The 21,023-nt window shown below is 34.5% G+C and overlaps 1 protein-coding gene across 5 annotated transcripts in view; it reads right to left on the bottom strand.

Annotated features, from left to right (window-relative positions):
• Nucleotides 1–6,197: 6,197 nt before the first annotated feature.
• The window catches only part of LOC143229040 (uncharacterized), a 34,606-nt gene continuing 19,780 nt past the window's right edge, over nt 6,198–21,023 (bottom strand). The window contains exons 5-7 of one of the 5 annotated variants that reach the window (XR_013015625.1): nt 20,443–20,777; nt 20,131–20,268; nt 6,198–6,981 (exon numbers count right to left, since the gene is read on the bottom strand). The gene's annotated coding sequence lies outside the window, so the exon portion shown is untranslated. Of the gene's footprint in view, nt 6,982–10,043; nt 10,874–20,130; nt 20,269–20,442; nt 20,778–21,023 lie in introns of those variants that run through there. The other 4 variants (XR_013015626.1, XR_013015627.1, XR_013015628.1 and 1 more) reach the window with 4 other exon arrangements.

The following is a 21,023-nucleotide window of genomic DNA, read 5'->3' as shown; positions in this document are numbered from 1 at the left end:
AATGTTCCATCAACTACAGCACTGTTGCTAAAAACGTTTCACTTGTTTACAAATATGTTAAAAAGACAACGTAGGTGAATCATTTTCTAGCCTCTTTTTTAAAGGTTTTTTTTTTTTCAAAGTAGGATACGCAATGAAACCGCAAAACAAAATCCAGTGTGCTCTGTTTTAGTTTATATACAAACGAAGATGATATACAAAACCCATCCCACACTGGATGGTAAATTAAATAAACTATTTTGAGTAATTAAAACGTAAGATGTAAAATCTGACTTCAGACTTCTCCAAAATGCTGCCTTTCTGAAGGTTGACTGCTCAGTGTGGATTCTTATGCGTGGTGAGGGGACTTCACAGAAAAGGTTCTGTTCTTTCAGTTTACCTCATTTGTGATCTAAACATCTATTCACATATTTATCGTGCGTAGCGACTCGTGAAGGGAAGGAGAGGTTCCTGGTGCCTGAGGAGTCTAACCCTACAACACTACTTTTATATTGAATTACTGTAGACGGGTGACCTACCCTCAGGGTTAATCGGCTGGTCCACTTAGGCCAACTAAGTATCAGTGTTGGATGTTTTTAGCGGCTGTTGTGTCTGATGCTGGTGTTTGGGTATAGTGCTCACGAAACTCTGGCATGGCTGCAATGTCCTTGTTGCTATTGTAGTGAGTCCCCTCGTAGGGCTCCTTGGTGGGTGAGGTCACTGGGCACCAAAACATTATTTCTTTATTATGGATCCCCTTAATCAAAATTTAAATAAAACGGTGAAAACAGACCACTGGTAAACAACCACGTCTTGAAGATTGTGAACAGCAATCTTTAACTCCTCTACCACATTTCTCATATTGCATTCTTTATCTGATAAATCTTTAGGGCAAATGTCTCCCTTTCTTCTTCAGAAGGGACTTGCTGGCTCTCCTAAGTTAGTCAAAAAGTTATTCTGGTAACATTGGTAGAAACCTCCACTCCTAAACACAGTAAACTCCCCTTGCATTGAAAGGTCATTAGGGATGTACCCACTGAGGTTACTCCGCAAGCTACTCTGAATTCGTCACGAGTTATTGTTGAGAGGGATTTGAAGAACATCCCGACGCAGAGATCCTCGGTGGTTTCTTCCACTCAGTGTTTCTGCAGTGAAGTGTATATCCACTTATAAAGGTTGAATTATGATGCTGACCAATGTCGTATTTTGACGTTTACATCGCCATTAGGGCAGGTTATCTAAACTACAAGATACGGCCATATATTCCAAACCCTCTCAGTTGTTTCCAATGTCAGCATCATGTCGTGGTTTTTTGACGTGTGCTCGTTATCGTGGCAAGGACCATGATGTTTGTGTGTGTGAAATAAATTCTCATTGTGTTCATTATAGTGGCTTTCACCTATCTTATTTTCGTTGATAACCTAGATAGGTGGAATAAAGAGGTACAGCATTTGAAAACTATTCATCACATTTTTTATCCCAAAACTCGAAAGTTACTGTCTCCCATCTTGGATGTATGCTGCTGCACTTTGTTCCATTGATACAGTTGAAGTGCAGACGGATTTCTCTATGCCTCTAAAATAATCATTCTTAAACCATGTGAAGTCTTTTCCCTCCATAGTTAAGAAAGTTAGTGAATCAACGTAAACACCCATCTCTCTCCCCACCATTCTTTCCAGTAGAACCCCTGATCCATTTCCTTAGGTTCCTGGTTTGGGCGTTGCTTTGGGCCCATCTACTCCTCTGACCACAAGATGCAGAATGATCAGTTGTTCACGTCCTCAATTACTTGAATCTTCTTCCAATAACAGAGACCCGCCCAATCAAACCTGGGCAGAATCCATGGAGGCCAATAGACCTCCTCAAATAAAGAAAAAAGACGTGGTTGAAAACAGAAGAGCTCTCCACTCAATTCGCCGAAACATAAGTAAAAATGGCCACTTTGATACAGTGGAATTGTTGAGATTTACGTGCTAATCTGGATGACATCAAAGCACTGATTGCTTCCTACCATCCTGTGTGTCTTTCCTACAGGAAATATTTCTGAAACCTGCCCACACAGTCACCTTTCAGCAGTTTCTTTGTACAGAAATGACAGGCTCTGTGATGGACGAGTGCATGGAGGGGTGGCACAGCTGGTCGCTCAGCCTAAGAAGCATCGCTTTTTAGCGAGTCTGTGCACATACTCAGCAGGTAAGACGTCAAAGCCAGAAGGAATCTTGAACTAAATATATAACCATCAACTCTTCTACAACCAGTTCCAAAATCCTGAGGGACAATAATTGGAATGTCAGATGGCAGTACACTTCCCTCTTCCTTTCGACTTTGCTCTCCGATAGCCAGGAAGTTGCTGATTCACAGAGCATCGCCAATATTCTTGGCGAAAGCTTTTGCCAGGTATCTTGCACTTTTGTTTCATCCTCCACTTTCTTAGCCATCAAGACTCTGGCAGAGTGATCACATAATTGCCCTTTACACTGGTTGAATTCAAGTTTGCTTTTCATCAGTCAGACCTAATGATATACACTACGAGAGGCTGCGTCATCTCTCTTCTGCTTCTCTCGCCATTCTTCTAATTGTGTTTAACCAAATTAGCAAGAGAATATTTTTCCTGATGTGTGACACTAGGCTATTGTCTTACCTTTTTTTAAGCCTGGGAAGGATTCCAAGAATCCTTCAAACTACCGTCCAGATGCTTTGATGTGCTGTCTCTGAAAGACCTTAGAGAAGATGGTTAATGCTCGTTTTGGTGTGTTCTTCGAATCAAACAACCTCCTCTCACCCACTCACTGTGGGTTCTGACGATAGCACTCCATTGTGAACCATCTGATTCAACTTGAAACGTCAATTAGTGAAACTTTTCTCCAGCAACAAAATCATGTCAGTATTCTCTGACCTTGAGGATTACGATACTACGTGGAGGTACGGCATTTTGTGAGACTTCCACTCATATGGGTTGCATGACCATTTACTCATTTTTATTGAACAAATGTTTAATGGGCGAGTGATTCCATGTTGTGTGGGTTCGAAACTTTCCTGCAGGAACTTGCAGTCCCTCAGGGCTTTGTCTTGAGTATCACACTTTTCAATATAAAGATTGATGCCATAGCTGGTCAACTCACTCATATCATCGCAAATGGGCTCTATGTCAACGACTTCCACATCTCATGTCAGTCATCAAACATGAGATTTATTGAGCAATAGCTAAAGCCTGCTCTCAATCATTTACCGAAGTGGACGACAGCAAATGGTTTTACCCTTTATTTCTCTAAAACATTTTGTATAATTTTTGTCACCAAGGTATTCACCCCGATCCTGAACTTCGTGTTGGTGAAGTTGTGCCTCCCGTAGTCCCTGAGGCAAAGCTCTTGGGGCTTACCTTTATACTACCCATCAAGCAGCTATGAGTCGAGTGTACAAGGGCACTGAACATCCTCCGTGTCTTCTCTTCTACCTCTTGGAGAGCAGATCGATGTTCTATGCTAAAGATTTGTCATTCCCTCATTTTATTATAACTGGACTATGGGTCTCTGATCTATGGCTCTGGCAGGACCTCAGCCTGGAAGATACTGGACCCCACTCACCATCAGGGGCATTGGCTCTGTACAGTGGCTTTCTGCAATTACCCAGTCCAGAGTTTGTACATAATCTCATGAATCTTTTCTACACTTCTGCTATTTGCAACAGTCTTTACTGTGTGCTTCAAAACTTCAATCCTTACCCAACATCCCACCTGGGGTTATGTTTTTCTTCCTCAGAGGGTCATACTTTATTCAGGCAGTCTGCCATTGTTCCTTTTGGCTTTCATATCCAGGTGCAGATGGATGAATTGGGCCTGTCCTTGGATGACATTGGTTTCCACTGGTCAGCCCATCCTATCATGACTTATTACCATTCCCATGTGTGACCTTTCTTTTAGTATACTGAAGACAGATACTTCTAATTGGAAGTACCATCTTCTATTTATCGAACATATTTTGAACCATCCTTCCATTCCCATTTATGTAGGTGGTTGAAAATCAGGTGGCTTTGTGGGCTCTGCCATGGTTTGTTGTGATTTGAAGATTGTACACAGAATCTCTTCTACAGTTTGTGTTCATGCCGAACTGTACACCATTTCTCTTGCCTTAGATCCCATAGAAACTAAGCAATACATGATTTTTTTAAAATTTATTCCGAATCACTTAGCTCTCTACTGGCCATGAAATCGCTTCACGTTATTTCTCATCCAGTTTTTGCCAATATTAAAACCAACTGGCCCATTGCCCATAAACATCTACTTCTCTCTAGTTATCCAGTTATTCTGGATACCAGGCCAGATTGGTATTCGCGGGAATGAGCTCGGCTCGTTGACACCACAGCTAAGCCTGTCTGCTCTGGCGCTATCAGTGCCGTGCCTGTTCCATACACGGACTAAAGTCCTGTAGTCAAAGCTCGGCTCTGCGCTAGTTGGCAGTCGGCTTGAAGTGAGCAACGTGATAACAAGCTTTTTCAAATAAAACCCTCTATCAGACTTTGGCCGTCTGGTTTCTGTAAGGAGGAAGTTGTCCTAATTAGACTACGCATTGGTCAGTTACCTCTCATCATTTTCTTTTATCTGGGGGTGATGCACCCATCACCTATAGACCTATTTTCTATTGGACAGTTTCATTGGAGATGGTGACACTTTCCACCTTAGTTGTGTTTTTACATTTTAAAGGACCATTTTATCCTATTTATGGACATTTTTTAACATGATTTATTTTTCCACGTTTAAAAAAATTTACTTTTGTTTTAGCGGTTGTTTGGCACAGATAGCGTAGTTGTTTTGCGCCAATAAACGTCAAACAACCGACCAACTCTAGCACTGGATGCGCTACTTGTTATCGAGTTATTCCAGTTTTGGGAAGTTCACCCTTCACACTTACTAAGATAAGGGCCAACTGAAAATATAAAACTATACTTATTAAAGTGGTGAACTGTATATTGTATCTACGGTGTTTGTAGCTGCTTTTCGATCACCACAGTGAACTTATATTTATGAAGAATATGTTCTGCTGTGGTGAGTAAAAAAACAAAAATCACACACAGAACACGCACTTCATTAAGACCAGACTGAGAGATGGAGATTTGTTTCAACATTACACAAAACCTTAATGCATTTAAACGACTGCAAATTGGTAACAAACCATTGTTAAAATATTCCAACATGGAAAATGAAAACTTCACAGAAAATATATTAAAGCAAGGTGGAAATATAGTTACTCTCAGAAAAACATTTGCATTCATGGTTTAAAATGAAACTTGTATTTTATGGACTTGAAACCAACAAGGTAAGGCTACCAACTTATATATACAAACCTACAGCAGTGTTTGTACAGAAAATAAAACCATAGTTCATGCTGTCACTTTTTTTTTTGACATACTCCAAAAGTCACACATGCATATCCATTAACTGTTGTTCATTTGTTTTACTTAAATATGGATACAAGTTTCCCAGATGAAGTCTGTTAAGATGTAGAGTTCAGTGATGTATATTAAAATAAAGTTTACAGTAGTTGATCAGAAACTTAGCTATACTTTCTATTAATGAATTAAGCTGTTGGTCAGATACTCATGGCAAGCTTGATTCAGTAACTTAACAGGCCTTATCTTTCTAAAAATTATAATGGTTGTTTTTTTTTTTTTAGCATAGAGCTGCACAATGTACTATATGCACTCTTTCCATCAGAGAGAAATAAACCTTGGTTTTAGTACTGTAGGTCTATAATTTACTGGTATTCCATCAGGAGGACAAGGTTATCTGTTTTGGATAACTCCAAGAAAATTAAACTTTATCATTTTGCTGTGTTGAAATTTATCTGAATGATGTTTCTTGTATAATAACCTTTATTTCTCAACCAGTCTAAGAATCCAGAAAAATTTAGAATCTTATTGAACTATCAACCAAGTGGATTGACAATCATTTCAGAAAATCCTTTAGTACATTAGCATCACAGGGTAGACATGTTCTTACTATTTCCACTTGAATTTAACTGTAACCAGTATTCTGTCCACATTAACAATGATTACATATCAATGATTGTAATTCTGATGCCAAAGAACTGGTAAGGGTTTAAAAAATGTTTGGTAGATGAAAAGGCTCCAAGTGAAATAATTAAAAACATTATAAAATTAAGGTGATTCAGGAGTTTGTCAAAAAAAAAATGTACTTGAAATTTATATAAGAAAAGCTGTTATTTAAGGCTGTTAATATTTTTATTGTCAATCAAATTAACAATTTTTGGTACAAAAATAGTTATTGTAGTTCAATTCATACAAATTTTCTGTAATTTAAAATTTATTCGACATGATGCTTCACTTTTAATGCAGAAAAAAGAAGAGAATTTTCAAATATTTAAAAATGTAGGAATTATATATTAAGGTTGTTCAGCCTTCTAAATTCCCAGAATTGGAACATGTCCCCTTACAACAATACTGCATTTTACAACTTTTTAGAATCAGGTTCTCCTACAACTTCAAAATTTTAAAGAAAATGGCCTCCAATAAATGTGTAAAACAGTCCATTTTATTAGTTTCCTCTCCATCAAGAAATATTCTAATAAATTTGGCAGTGGTAGCAGTTATGATCTTGAAGTTTGGGCCAAACACACCAGCTAATAGCAGCACAAGTGCCCATATAACTTTTGGCATCAGTATTACTGTTATACAGTATACAGAGGGTAATACATATCTGTTATATGGCTGCAAACACACTGGTTCACTGAATCCTAAATACCACAAGAGGCAAGTTGTTTTATAATTTTTTAGCTGTGAATGGAATGCTTCTGTCATACAAGTCAGCCTTATGAATTCTGTATCATCTGATTCAGTCTTGAAGAAGGCACCTTAGGAATATGCATGCCAGGATCAGCAGTTCTCCTGAGATGTTGTTTGGGTAATGGTTTCATGGCTGGAGACACATAGCAAAGGTGTAACAGCCTGTTTCAAGTTTTTAGGGCTACTTGTGACCTCACACTGTTCCTGAAATAGCATTATAATTATTATCTGAAACAAAACAAAAAGCTAGAATAACATAATTTTCAATTTCTTTATCTGTTTTACAATTCCAACTGAAATATATTACTTCAATGATTCAAGAGCTTTAGGTACCTTGAATTATTGTTAAAGATTTTTCAAAAAGTAATTAGTGAGCTTTCATGTTATTTTCTTACATTTATTCAATATTATTAATGGAAGGTCTGTTTTCTTAAAACTCTATACAGCACATTTTCTTACATGAAAATCAAAGCAACACTTTCTGAACAACCTCTGAGGTGCTTTTTAGGAGAAAATGGTTTCTAGAATAAATCTTAACAATAACATGACCCTATGAATAACCATTCATACTTAAATAAAACACTCTGAATGTCAGTGGATGTCCCATACCTGGGCTAGAATTAAGACCGACATAACAAATTTGTAAAGATTTTTGGAGATGGTGTCAAATTATGGAATAAAATTTTACACTGAACCCATGACTGCTGTTACTGACAAAGTTTAATCACAGAAGCAAGTTCATGTCTGTTACAAGACAGCCTATATTTAATAGCTGAATTGTGCACTGTTGTAGAATATAGGTGTGTGTGTGTGTGTGATTTTAATTTGACAAATAACAAATATAATACACAAAACTCTTTGCAAAAATTGAATGTATTATGTTAAAAGTAGTAAAATGAAATGTTGCTATAATCACTGAAATGTCCAAAACTGAGCTCCAATGATTTCTTTAAAAAAAGTAGGTTTGCACAGAATGAAAGAAGAGAAGAATGGCCTCAAAGGATGAGAAAGTTTGAGAGTTTAAACAGTGCAATAATTAAGGTAATGGAAAAAAATTAAAGCCCGTTGAACCTTACATCATCAAACAATACTCATGATGTAAGAGAACATCATCACAAAGGCACTAACAAGGGCCAGTGAGAGATGCACACTGCAATAAATGTTTGAAGGTTAGCATTAATACTAATATTCAGACTGATCAAGTCTCCACAATGACAGGTACTGGATTTCTGAATACAGTAAGTGAGGATATGAAAGGACCAAAACTGGTCAAGATTATAATAGGGAAAAGTGAAGTGTTGATATGATTGTTTTAAACATTTAATGATAATTTAAAATCAAACAAAATATCACCACAAGGTTTTAGTCAAAGACTTCTGAAGGGTAAAAGGAATTTTACCATATTTGCTCAATTTCGTTATAAATTTCCAGTCAAGAAGTGACAGATCTCTTGCAGATCTCAAAGCTGCAATAACAGAATGCTCACCTATAAAATCTCTAAGATTAGTTTTAAGAGTAGAAACTATATATGAATTTTCTATAAACTTTAATAATGCAACTATTAGGGAACTTACTGAAAGAATATGTAACAAAATTGAATATTAATGTAAAATTATTCATCCTAATAATGCTTCAAAGAGGATTTCATTTCTGTTTTGCCTGGAGTAAAGCAAGAGCTGGCTTGGAAGGAAAAATCATGTCTGGGCAAGCCAAAGGATTGGTGTCCCAGGACTTGTTTGATGTGAAACAACACTCAGAAAGCATGCCACAAAAGTCACTTGTTATTATAAATGGAGAAATTAAGAAGTGCCAGAGTATATTCTCAGCTTGATGCAAATTCAGACAGGTTTATGTCAAAGAAAGTGGCTCTACTGGCTATATTTATAAAGCTATTGATATTACACTATTTTCAGAAAATAATGCCTTAGAGCGAGTACTAAACCAAGTGTATAATATTTTGGTGTATGGAGTAATACAAGCAAAAACATTAAGCCTATATGCAGCTCTAATGAGAATACAGGACTTAAGCAGATCTTGAAGTAAGTTAAGTAAATGTCTTTTTTCTAAACTGGTGAAAGTGCCGTTTAAATTATGAAACTAAGTGTTCAATCCCATAAATATAGATGCAAGAAATAATTTAATAATTTCTTACACTCAATGTCAGTCTGTTGAAAATATAAGCTATTTTATACCATGTATCTTATGCAAAGATTGTTGAACAATAAAAGAAAATCACTCTACTGTTAAAATTGGTTGACTCTCCTGTAAAATAAATACACAAGAAAATCAACTAGACTTTGGCAATGGTGGTAAAACATTATGTTGAACAAAATATACAAGATTTTTTACCTTGAGTGTATTTAGAGGTACTATCTAACAGATCTATTCAGACAACATTATAAAACAATTTTTTTTTTCCCCAATTGTTGCAACAGTTGCAATTGTTTCGGTAAGTACATAAACCAAAGCAAAGACTTCCATCATGGGTGTAATGTGGGAACATTAAATATTCTATTCTTTGGGTCTATTATGGGATTCCCTTCATCTGGTTTATACACAAGTTACACATGTAAGCACAAACTGATAATGGTTGATAAGAAAAATAATGTTACTACTTTAACTTGGATTCTAACTAAATACATCATTAAACATTAACTACTCCATATAAATAGTTGTATAGTTGATAAATATAAGGAGATTTGGATAGTTCAAATAATCATAAATGGTAAGAAATTTAATGAGCAGCAACACTAAACAATAAGTCTGAAAACCTTTGAATTAATTGAAAATGAGGAGAAATCATTATATAATGCTAATTTTTCAATAACTTGGATAATTGCAGAATGAACAAAAGACAAACAATCAGAAACATGGATTTTGATTACCTGATTATTTTCATAACACTAATCAATTTAAAACATAATTTTAATTGTTTATTTTTATTATCTTTGACATGATAATGACATTCAATTGCACAACACATTTTGTGATAGTTCTAACACAGACTGGTTTCCTTCAGACTTTCCTAATTCACTAAGAACTTCTGATATACCATCCTTAACTGAACATTTAATTCTCTCACATACCTTAAATTGTAAAAGTCTTTATTCAGATATAATCAATACTTAAGGATTTTGAAAACTTAAATATAAACTATATAGAATATTAAAAATATAAATGTAGATGCTTTAAAAATTTAGCAAAATCTTAATAGATATCCTGTGTTTGTAAAATTATTTTAAACTATACTCATACACTCATATATTATAAGAACATAAAACAAACAAACACAAACTACCTTAGGAGCTTCAGAATATTTTTCAACTGAAAAGTTATAGAAGAGAACGGAAAAAAATCAAATTGATATCTGATGTCCATAAGCACTGAGAAATCTTAATTTTTAAAAAGTGATTTTGATGGCAGTTTTAACATTTTCTAAAAATATTTTTAGATGGAACAGTTCTAAAATACTGTTAATATAGATATTACATATACTCAAAATCAGGACTTCTCACATGAAATTTAAGTAAATTAAACAAAAATTACCTGATTCATTTACATGAAGTTGATTATGTTAACTCTCATGCTACAAATAAGTCTATCCTCAATAGACCATACTATCCATTTACCTAGTCATACATAACTTCTTAACAAAGTAAACATTTAAACTATTACAAGGAAAAACACCTTATTTGAAATTTCTAGTTTACATTGATAATTTAGTACCAGCAACTTGATCAATATATATTGATATTGTATAAAAAATTCTGAGATTGTTTTCAAAATAGAATCTGTTGGCATTTTTTAAAGCATTTACACTTATATATTTTGAAATTTTACCCTTCTATTAGGTTTCCTTTTAACAGCTTTTACTTGGTTCCATTTATACTTACTGTTGCTGATGATTTACATTATAGAAAAGTTTGGGATGGAAATACGGTAACTTAATTACTGAATCAGAAATACAAACATATTTAACTGATACTAAAATCTACAGTACAACCAAAACAAACTCTTTTTCTCCTGGTAAAATTGGCATTCTTTATGGGAATATATCACCATCCAATCCTCTGATGTTTTTCAAATGAATCCAGTTCTTAAAGATAAAACATGATCTTCAACAACCAGTTCATCTTAAAACCTTGTTTAACAATTTATGTATATACTCCTAATAATGTTATCTAAATGTAAATGTATTTTTAATTTTTTTTTTCCTGCAGAAACATCCAGCAGGAATGAACAAATAATAATAACACAAAAATTGTAAGATTCTTTCTGATTAGATATTCACAGCATTAAAGTTACAGGCCATTTCAAACTTACTTTAAAAACCCTTTGTATAGCTGTCTACATTCATTGTATTTCATAACCAAAGACCATATATTTTAGAATAGGCCTGTTCAATCCCAACAGTCTGTTTTTTACAAAGATTTTGATGATTCTTGGAGAGAGAAAATGTTAGGAACTACATGTTTAAATTACAGTTACAACCAAACAAACATGTATAACAGTATTCTTTCAAATAAAATGTAAGATACTGAAAGCATTAACAATAATTAAAATTCAGAAAAAGTAATACAAGTAGATAAAGATAAAATAAATCAAGACACAATACGGTAACAAAAAATCCTAACAAACCAAATCACTTAATCTAGCCTATCAATCAATTTACTGGAATCCTCACATAATACCATCTTGAATCACATTTTGCATGGATAATACAGTTATGACAGAAAGTGTTCGTACCTCTGCATCGTGAGTAGTGTTTTCTTCATAACTTAAAAAGTATCATGATTAGGATAATTAAAGTATAGTATATTAAAAATATTATATTAACACACATCTACATAAATTTTTATGTAAGTTGAACGACAAATAAACTGTTTATAAACAAATAACCAAACATAGGAGGGGCAGAAAGTGTTCGTGTACCTACTTTAATGGTCAGTTGTGTAGCCTTTCAGGTGAATTACTTGGCACAATCTTTCCTCAAAGCCCTCCATGATCGTTTAACAGTACTAGACTGGTATTTTCTTTCATTCTTCTTTACAGAAGGTCTGCAACTCTTGCAAGTTTTTTGAATGATGCTGATGAACCCTGGTCTTCAACTCATGCCAAACGTTTTCAATTGGGTTGAGATCGGGTGACTGCGATGGCCACTCCAGAATGCTTATAGGGTTCCTCTGCAATTAGGATTGCACATATTTCGATGTGTGCTTAGGGTCATTGTTGTGCTGGAAGATCCAATGATGCCCAAGCCACAAGTTCTGATCATCATTCTTGATATAAGTGCCTATTATATCAACACACTCTTCTTTTTTCATGATTCCGTTCATGCGGTGAAGGCTGTCTACACCAGAAGAGCTGAAGGAACCCCATAGCATGATCGAACCACCTCCGTGTTTAACTGTAGGGACGGTGTTCTTTGGAAGATTTTGTTCCCCCTTCTTATGGAAAATATAGCAAACATCATTGTGGCCGAAAAGTTCGATTTTGTCTCGTCTGACCAAAGAATACTCTTCCAATAGGTAAAGGGTTTATCTACATGCTTTCTTGCATACCTCAATCATGCTTCTAAATGAACACTCTTTAAATATGGAGTTCTACGAGGACGACATGTTTGAACCCAGAAGAGTGTAACATGTTCATAACTGTAGAGGTGCTTACTTGAACCCCAGTTTCTCTTACAAGTTTTTGTATGTCATTACGTGCTAAACAAAGGTTCCTATTAACTTCTCTGAGAACCTTCCTCTTGGTTCTCTCTGGAATTTTGGTGGGGCTTCTGGAACAAGGGAGGTTAGCAGTTGATCCTGTAAGCTTAAACTTGGCAATTATGCTTTGAACAGTAGGTTTCAGCACATTAAGTTGTGCAGCAATACTGGAAATTGACACACGTTTTTTTAATCACTGGACAGTTTCCTGTTTGCCATGATGACCAAGCAGATAATGACAGGGAAGGTGCTAAATTGCCAGAAGTACATTTTTTTCTGGCTAAATTCCAATAATTATGAACCCAGTATCTAGTTCTGGAATAGTATAATGTGGTTTATTTGCCAAACTAAACAAAATTTTTACGAGAATATCAGTTTTTTCACACGTTCTGAAATGTACGAACACTTTCTGCTCCTCCTATTTTTGGTTATTTGTTTATAAACAGTTTATTTACATAAAAAATTATGTAGATGTGTGTTAGTATATTTATAACACACTATAATTTAATTATCCTAATCATGATACTTTTTTAAGTTATGAGGAAAAAACTACTCATGACACAGGGGTACGAACACTTTGTCATAACTGTAGTTTGGACTCACCATGAACTAAATGCCATAAGATGCTGGAAGGTGTCTTATTAGGTTTTATCTCATTCATTATGGAATATCTTTTGCAACTGGTTCACAGTGTTGAGAGGGGAATATGATGGTGAATGCAGCACTCAGGCTTATCCAAACGTGCTACCTTGGATTGTGACCCAGTGATTGCAATGAGTGCAGTGGAACGTTGCTTTTTAACCTTAAAGATGCATTATCTGTTAGGATAAGAATGTATTCTTGTTGGAGTGGAAGTAATTCACCAACAACACATATGAACATTATTTACCTTTCTTTTTAAAGAGAGAAGACCAACAATAAAAACATTTTCCACAAAACTATGTCACAAAGTTAAAAATCCTTGTTCTTGCTTATTGTTGGTAAACTAACAATAACATAATTGCAATGTATCTCGACTTAAACTCCTGTTATCGTTCACTTGTCGTTTGTGGGTCATGTTTGTAATTGTATCTGTATAAAAACATTTAAACACCAAACAGTTTCTCTTACTCACAAAAACATGTATAAAGTGATATATAGATCCATCCCTTAACAAACTAATCTTTACAAAAACAGTTATATCATTTATACTAAAACTATAACACTGCATAGAATGTGAACAAAAGGTGGGATGGAAACCCTGGATCATACACTTAATTATACTATGGAAAATATATTTTACAGTTTAAAATACAAGATTAACCAACTTAATAAATGCTCACATATAAAACAATTCATTATATTTGGTGTGGTTTATTTAAGGTACATTCTACTAAACAGAAAGATGTGTAGATTGATAATTATACATACAATCAAACTGCAGTGACTTTTATTTCAACACCGAAATAACATTGTAATAAAGAAGAATGCAAGTATCAGTAATGTACCATTTAATAAAATACCTTTATGTGCAAAGTAGCTGTGCATTTATATATACAAAACAACACAAGTTTATAATTTGACAAATAACCATTAATCCTTCCTATAGATTTTTAACTGATTGATCATGTTCAGGTTTTTACATTGATACATATATAAATAGATTGTGTAGCTCAGTCATTATCTCATTTAATGATATATAGCTGACACCTATAAGCCTACTTAAGAAATTATAGCTTTAGGTCCAATGAATTTATTTCTTGCATATTAAATATTCTGTAATATACTCTTACATTTTAAGAATATGCAAGACACTAATTTCAGTACACAATATTACTTTTCTGGTAAGATTCATATTCTCCTGATGTGGTGTATATACAGTGATGTTAAAGGGACAGAAAAATGCAAAGTGTCCATTCACAATTATTCATTAGTTTTAACAGATGCATATTAAGGTGCATTATAATAATGACAGTCAAAATGCCACTATTCCATTATAGTACTGCATGAGTTAGCAGTGGGCACAACAATTGACCAGCCACCCTCCCTCTGGTCTGTCACTTTAAAATTAGGGATGGATAGTACAGATAACTCTTGTATACCTTTGCAAGAGTATGCAAGACACTAATTTCAGTTAACAATATTATATTTTCTGGTAAGATCTATATATATCCTGATAACAGTTATTAATAAAAAATTATACTTGTTTCTTGCACTAGTAGCCAAAGATCTGATTGTTTTATAATATTTTTGAAATAACCTGGGTGTAATAATGAAGTATTGTTAGGTATACCCAAGGTCCAATGAACTAGATCTGATTTGGTTGCTAGGCACATTTTTAAATTAATTAAATGAATAAACTACATATAGGTCAACAGTTTATTTGTTGAATTTTGCACAAAGCTATCCGAGGAATATTTTAACTAGTCATACCTAATTTAGAAGTGACAGATTACAGGACAGGTAGCTAGTCAATACCACCAAACATTAGCCCTTTGTAAACAGTTGAAAGGATAAGTATGCTCAGTGACAGAATTTGAAACCACCAGTTGTAAGTCTAGTGCCCTAACTAATGGGCCATGCTAGGCCAGTCAACAGTTAAATTGATAAAGCATATTCCATTTATATGTGATTATTTTCTTAACTCCAAGTTCAAAGATATAAATACATTCTAGATTTAACTTAATAATATTGTGGTGTATATACAATGATGTTAAAGGTACACAAAATTTCAGATAGTGTCCAGCCACAATAAATGAGTGGTCTTAAGAAAGAATATCTTGTACCAAATCTGCATCAACCCAAATCATTCTAAGTTTAGTATAATCTCCTTAAGAAAGTTGATTAGAAATAAAGAATAAACAAACATCCATATTCTCAAACAGTAAATTAACACAGTATCTGCCTAGTGACTGTTCAATCTAAAGTTTCAAGTTTAAGCACTACACTGGTAACCATCTTGATTTATTACCATATTGCTGATTCTCTGTGAAACACAGACGTCTTGAAGTGAACTTCTGAATGCCTATGTTTTACAACTGCTTTTTGAACACATTGTCTAGTTCATTAGGGTGAGTTGAAGTATCTCATGTTGTAGCTGGTCACAGCAAAAGTCACTTTGGCTCATTTATAAGATAAGCAACAACTGAGTAAATAACTTTCACAAGAACCAAATAGCAAAATTAAGTTACACTTTAACCATAATTAATGAAATAATTAGTACAGCCAACCAATGTTTAAAGAGAAAGATATTAAATTTAAAAGGAGTGAACCTGACGATGACCGAAGAAGGTCGAAACGTTGTTCGCTCTTCTATGTAAAAGTGTTTTCTCAGCCCAAGCGAGCCGTTTTTGCATATAAACATATTCAACTAAATCCTTGGGATAACATTATATGGAGTTTTTAGGTCAGAGTTCACTTGTACTCAAAATTGAAATGCATGGAAAGATTATTACAATACACAATACCACAAGGAAAATAGAAAACTTGCAGCTTTTACACAACCCTGAACCAAGATTTATGCCATCAAGAATAATATAACAGTCTGAACTAAGAACAGAGAGATATGATAATGTGTTAAAATCAGGGATTAGTTTTTTATTTTTTTGAATTTTGTGCAAAGCTACACGAGGGCTATCTGTGCTAGCCGTCCCTAATTTAGCAATAAAAGACTAGAGGAAAGGCAGCTTGTCATCACCACCCACTGCCAATTCTTGGGCTACTCTTTTACCAATGAATAATGGGATTGACTGTAACATTATAATGCCCCCATGGCTGAAATGGTCGGCATGTTTGGTGTGATGGAAATTCGAATCCGCCACACTCAAGTTACGAGTCGAATGTCTTAACTCACCTGGGCCATCAGGCTTTACTAATTAATGTTTGCATTTTAACTCATTTACTTCATAATCATTAAGTGGAAAGTATGGATGAGTCCATGTTATAACCAATGAAGAAGCACAAAGATCCAGCTGTTTTCCAATTGATTATGTCAATATAATATATGAAACTGTGTGAACTCTTAGGCATAAAGTAACAGGCAATGGAACTTTATAGCATTCAGACTGAAACTGCTGGTAAACATATTACGTTCCATTATAACATCTCTTGTTACAAAACTTAGAAAAAGACTTGAAGAGTGTAGGCACCAGTGAGACCTTGAGCATGATAAAAATTACAAAAACAATAGAAAATATATTTGTTAAAAATCATCATTTTTAAAGGTTGAAATTTAAATTTTAAAAGAATGTGATGTAGAGTAATTTTTAAGAAAACATGAGGGCCAAAGTTTTGTTTTAATTTAATAATAATTTTCATAAAGAGAAAAGATATATATTAATAATTTTGTTTAGCAGAAAGGGAAGTGGAAAGTTTGATAATTGGACTAATCCACCTGGATAGCTGTTAGCTAGACATGAATACAAACTAAGCATTTTTCCAGTCATCACAACCACACAGTCTTATTCAGTTTACACACAGATACCAAATTATGAACTGAACAAGCACAATCAACATCTTGTTTCTGTATTCTTTGACCTTGAGAAGGCTTATTACATTGAAGTACAGTATTTTGTGAGATCTCTACTCATATGGATTGAATGTCCATTTGCCCACTTCTGTCAACAAATGTTTAACAGACCAGCAATTCTAAGTTCATGTGGGATGGATACTTTCCTTTTCTTTCTCACAGGAACTTGGAGTCCATAAAGGTTGTGTCTTGAGTGTCACACTTTTCAGTGTGAAAATTAATGCTATCACTGCACAACGTCCTCCATCTTCTGTCAGTTATTGAATATGAAGTGATTTTGTTCTTCCTCTGAGGCATATTTCTTTGGACTTACCTTTGATGGTTAGTTGACTTTTATTCCTCACATCAAGTGTACAAGGGCACTAAGCATCCTCTGTGTCCTGTCTTCCACATCTTGTGGAGCAAACTGAAGTCCTATGCTAAAGAATTATTGTGTTCTCACTTGACCTAAACTACACTGTGGGTCTGTGGCCTATGGTTCCACCAGAACCTCACCCTTGAAGAAGTTGGACCCCATTTACCATGCTGGGGCTTTCTGCACTTCTCCAGTCCAGAGTTTGTACATCAACTCTCATGAACCTCCTTTACACTTCCTCCATTGGCAACTTTCTTTACTGTATACTTCAAACCTTAGATCCTTTCTACAGCATCCCACCTGGGGTTGTGTCTTTCTTCCTCAGTGGGCAATACTTTATCAGAATAGACTGTACACTATTGTTCATTTTGGCCTTTGTATTCAGGCACAGCTGGCTGAATTGGGTCTGTCTTTGGATTACATTGCTGTCTGTACTGGTCAGCCCATCATGGTTTAATACCATTCCCAAATGTAACCTTTCTTTGAGTTATCTGAGGAAGGCAGATACTCCCAATTGAAAGTACCACCTTTTATTTGCCAAACATCTTTTGAATCATTCTTCCATTCCCATTTATACAGATGGTTTGAAATTAGGTGACTGTAGGCTGTGCCATGGTTTGATGTGGTTCGGTGGTTGCACACAGGATCCCCTCTACAATTTCCGTGTTAACTGCCAAAATATATGCCGTTTCTCTTGCCCTGGATTATGTAGAAGCTATGCAGTACACCAATTGTACTATTTATACCAACTCATTAGCTCTCTACTGGCCCTGAGAATTGCATCACATTTGTTCTCACCCTGTTCTCATCAATATTCAAAACTGACTGGTCCATCTCTCTTTATCTCACATTTCTATCCAGTTTTTCTGGATAACAAGCCACATTGGTATTCACAGGAATGAGGTAACTGACAATGCAGCTAAGTCTATCTGCTCATGTGCTATCACTGCTGTACCTGTATCCTACACGGACTACGATCCTGTATTCAAGTCTCAGCTCCATGCCAGTTAACAGTTGACATTGAGAGAGCAATGTGATAAAAAAACCTTTTCCAGATTAAACCCTCTTTTGCTCTTTGGCCATTTTGTTACCATAAGAATTTGAAGGAGGAAGTTGTTCTGGCAAAGCTACACATTGGTCACAGTTTTTAACTCATCATTTTCTTTGATCTGGGACTGATGCACCACTGTGTGGCCTTTGTGACACTCAAGTCAAAATAGCCAATGTTTTACTGTCATTCTGTCAGTAAGTAGCTGCACCATTTTTGACATGAATTTTCAATGGGTGGATAGTGTCATTGGAGATGATGATACTGTTCAATTTGATAGTGTTTAGCTTTATGTTGGTCACAAGCTTTCTTATTTCTATCATTTAAGTTTGTCATCTGATTTTTAATACAGTTTTAAACTCAGTTTATTTTTACCTTTTACAGTATTTTAGTTCTGAGATTTTTCCCATTTATTTAACATAGATAACCTAATTGCTTTGTACCAATAAATGCTAAACAACCAACCATCCTGTTGACCACTTCTTATACATTTCTAAAAGTACAAAGTTTAAAATATTCTTGTCTACTGTGCATTTACATAAAAGGTTATTCCTATGATAACACAATCATTAATAATAAAATAATCACTTACTGCACTCTGGAAATAGTCATTTCCCACATGGATATAATCTTATATTAACATGTTTATAGCAAAACCATGATTGGAACAATCTGAATTGCTGCATTTCATCAATCATGCATATTCTGGTTGACAACATAAGCACCACAGATCAGAAATTTCTTGATTTTAATAATTATCTTCTGGCCAATTATCACTATTCTCAATCACCTTATTGATATGTTCTGTTACTACACATTCCATGAAAAAATTCTCACCCTTACTTAAATTACCTATTAAAATTCATCATCTCCTAATATTGAAGCAGATATATTGTCTATATTTGTGAACATAGAAACATAAAAAATATCAGTGTTGGATATATAAATTTTTAGTTCAATATTTGCAGTTTCTCTAAACGTAAAATTCTATAACTGTGATAATTCATAGTGTAAGGATTGCAATACTAACTTTGTGTTTGTAGAGACATTTCATTTTCGATATCTGTTACACGTGCAAAAGTTTTTTACAGAGCAGATTGTCCATTCAAATTTGATATGATCATTGTCATATTTATGTATTCAATAGAAGTAAGTTCTGTTCATTGTCACAATACCACTCACTGGACTCCATGATCATTTGGGTTCATAGTGTCCTTTAGAATCAGAACACTTTGGTGCATGTGGCTCTTTCTTCTTCATATTACACACTGCACATTCACACTGCATTCTTGTTTTATTCTTCAGTTTGTTGTTCTGTGTATTTGCAGTTTGACCAAACTTTATCTGCCAGTTGTGACCCAGAATACTAATCTTAATGTAAAGATCTTTCAGGAGTTGAAAGATCACAGAGGTCTCTTTATTCTCAAGTGCTAGGATTTTCAAGCAGCCTATACTTACCAATGTTCTAACAGAAGAATCAGTCTTGTTTGTACAACTTGTGACAAAATCCTCCAGAAAATTAAATGTTACAGAATTTATCTGTATGGAATATACATTTGACAACTAAACAAAAGATCCAGCAAACCATTGATAAAGGTTCACAAATATCATTACCAACAGTTTCAATAATCCAAAGAAAGTAAAAGATAGTGAGATTTTTTTAAATTCTAAATTATTTGGTCACATTTTTAAAACAATAAAAACAATATTAAGAGTGTATAGATGAGCCTACCAGTACATGGTTAGGGAATGCTCAGTTTCACTGACAGTGTTGGTTAGTTGAAGAGACAGAATTCAAAACAAGATGAATATTCATCTCTTATCTCAAACAGTAATTCTGCCATATAACTTCAAGCAAACTTCTCCAAATCTAAAACAAGAAATTGGTATATAAATACAAAAACAACCCTTTAAAACACTCAAATTTAAATGTTCTAATCATTTCCAATTCAAAAATCATCACACAGTTTTTGGGAACTTTCTCATTTGAATAACAAATGAATGAACATATACTACATCATCAACAAAGATGTCACAGACTTACCTACCTGTGCACAGTGTCAGTTATTACTGAGCACGAAGCTACACAAATGGCTATCTGTGCTTTGCCCACCAGTTGTATCAAAACCCAGTTTATAGTTGTAGTAGTCCACAGATATACTGCTGTGCCACTAGGGAGCAAATTAAATGTCTTTGTATTGTTCTATTTTTGTACACAGTTTACAGCCACTGTTGCAAACTCTAAGTATACTTGTGGTTCATGAGGTTTCTTTCTTGGCAATAGAATGACTCTTGTCTTCAACATAGACTAAGGAACATTGGCTTCAACATTTTGAACTGTGCAGTTTGGAAGTGTCCACTTACTCCAGATCTAGAAAACTAAAATATTCAACTCATTAAACAATAGATTCTACAAATATACATGTTGGTTGTGGTTATGTTTCTATATATAATTTATTTAACTCATATAAAAGCTAATTTACTAGATAAAAGAGAGTAAATCCTCGCACTTTTTGATATGCATAAAATTATAGGGTTGTTTCACCTAAATAACAGCCATATTCTTGCCCTTATAATTTCTGAAGAACTTTATAAAAAGCATTAAATATGTGTACAGAGAACATA

The sequence above is a fragment of the Tachypleus tridentatus genome, chromosome 1 (assembly GCF_004210375.1).
Source record: "Tachypleus tridentatus isolate NWPU-2018 chromosome 1, ASM421037v1, whole genome shotgun sequence".
NCBI lineage: Eukaryota > Metazoa > Arthropoda > Merostomata > Xiphosura > Limulidae > Tachypleus > Tachypleus tridentatus.
The sequence above is the reverse complement of the archived record's forward strand: the minus strand, read 5'-3'. Positions and strand labels throughout refer to the sequence as shown.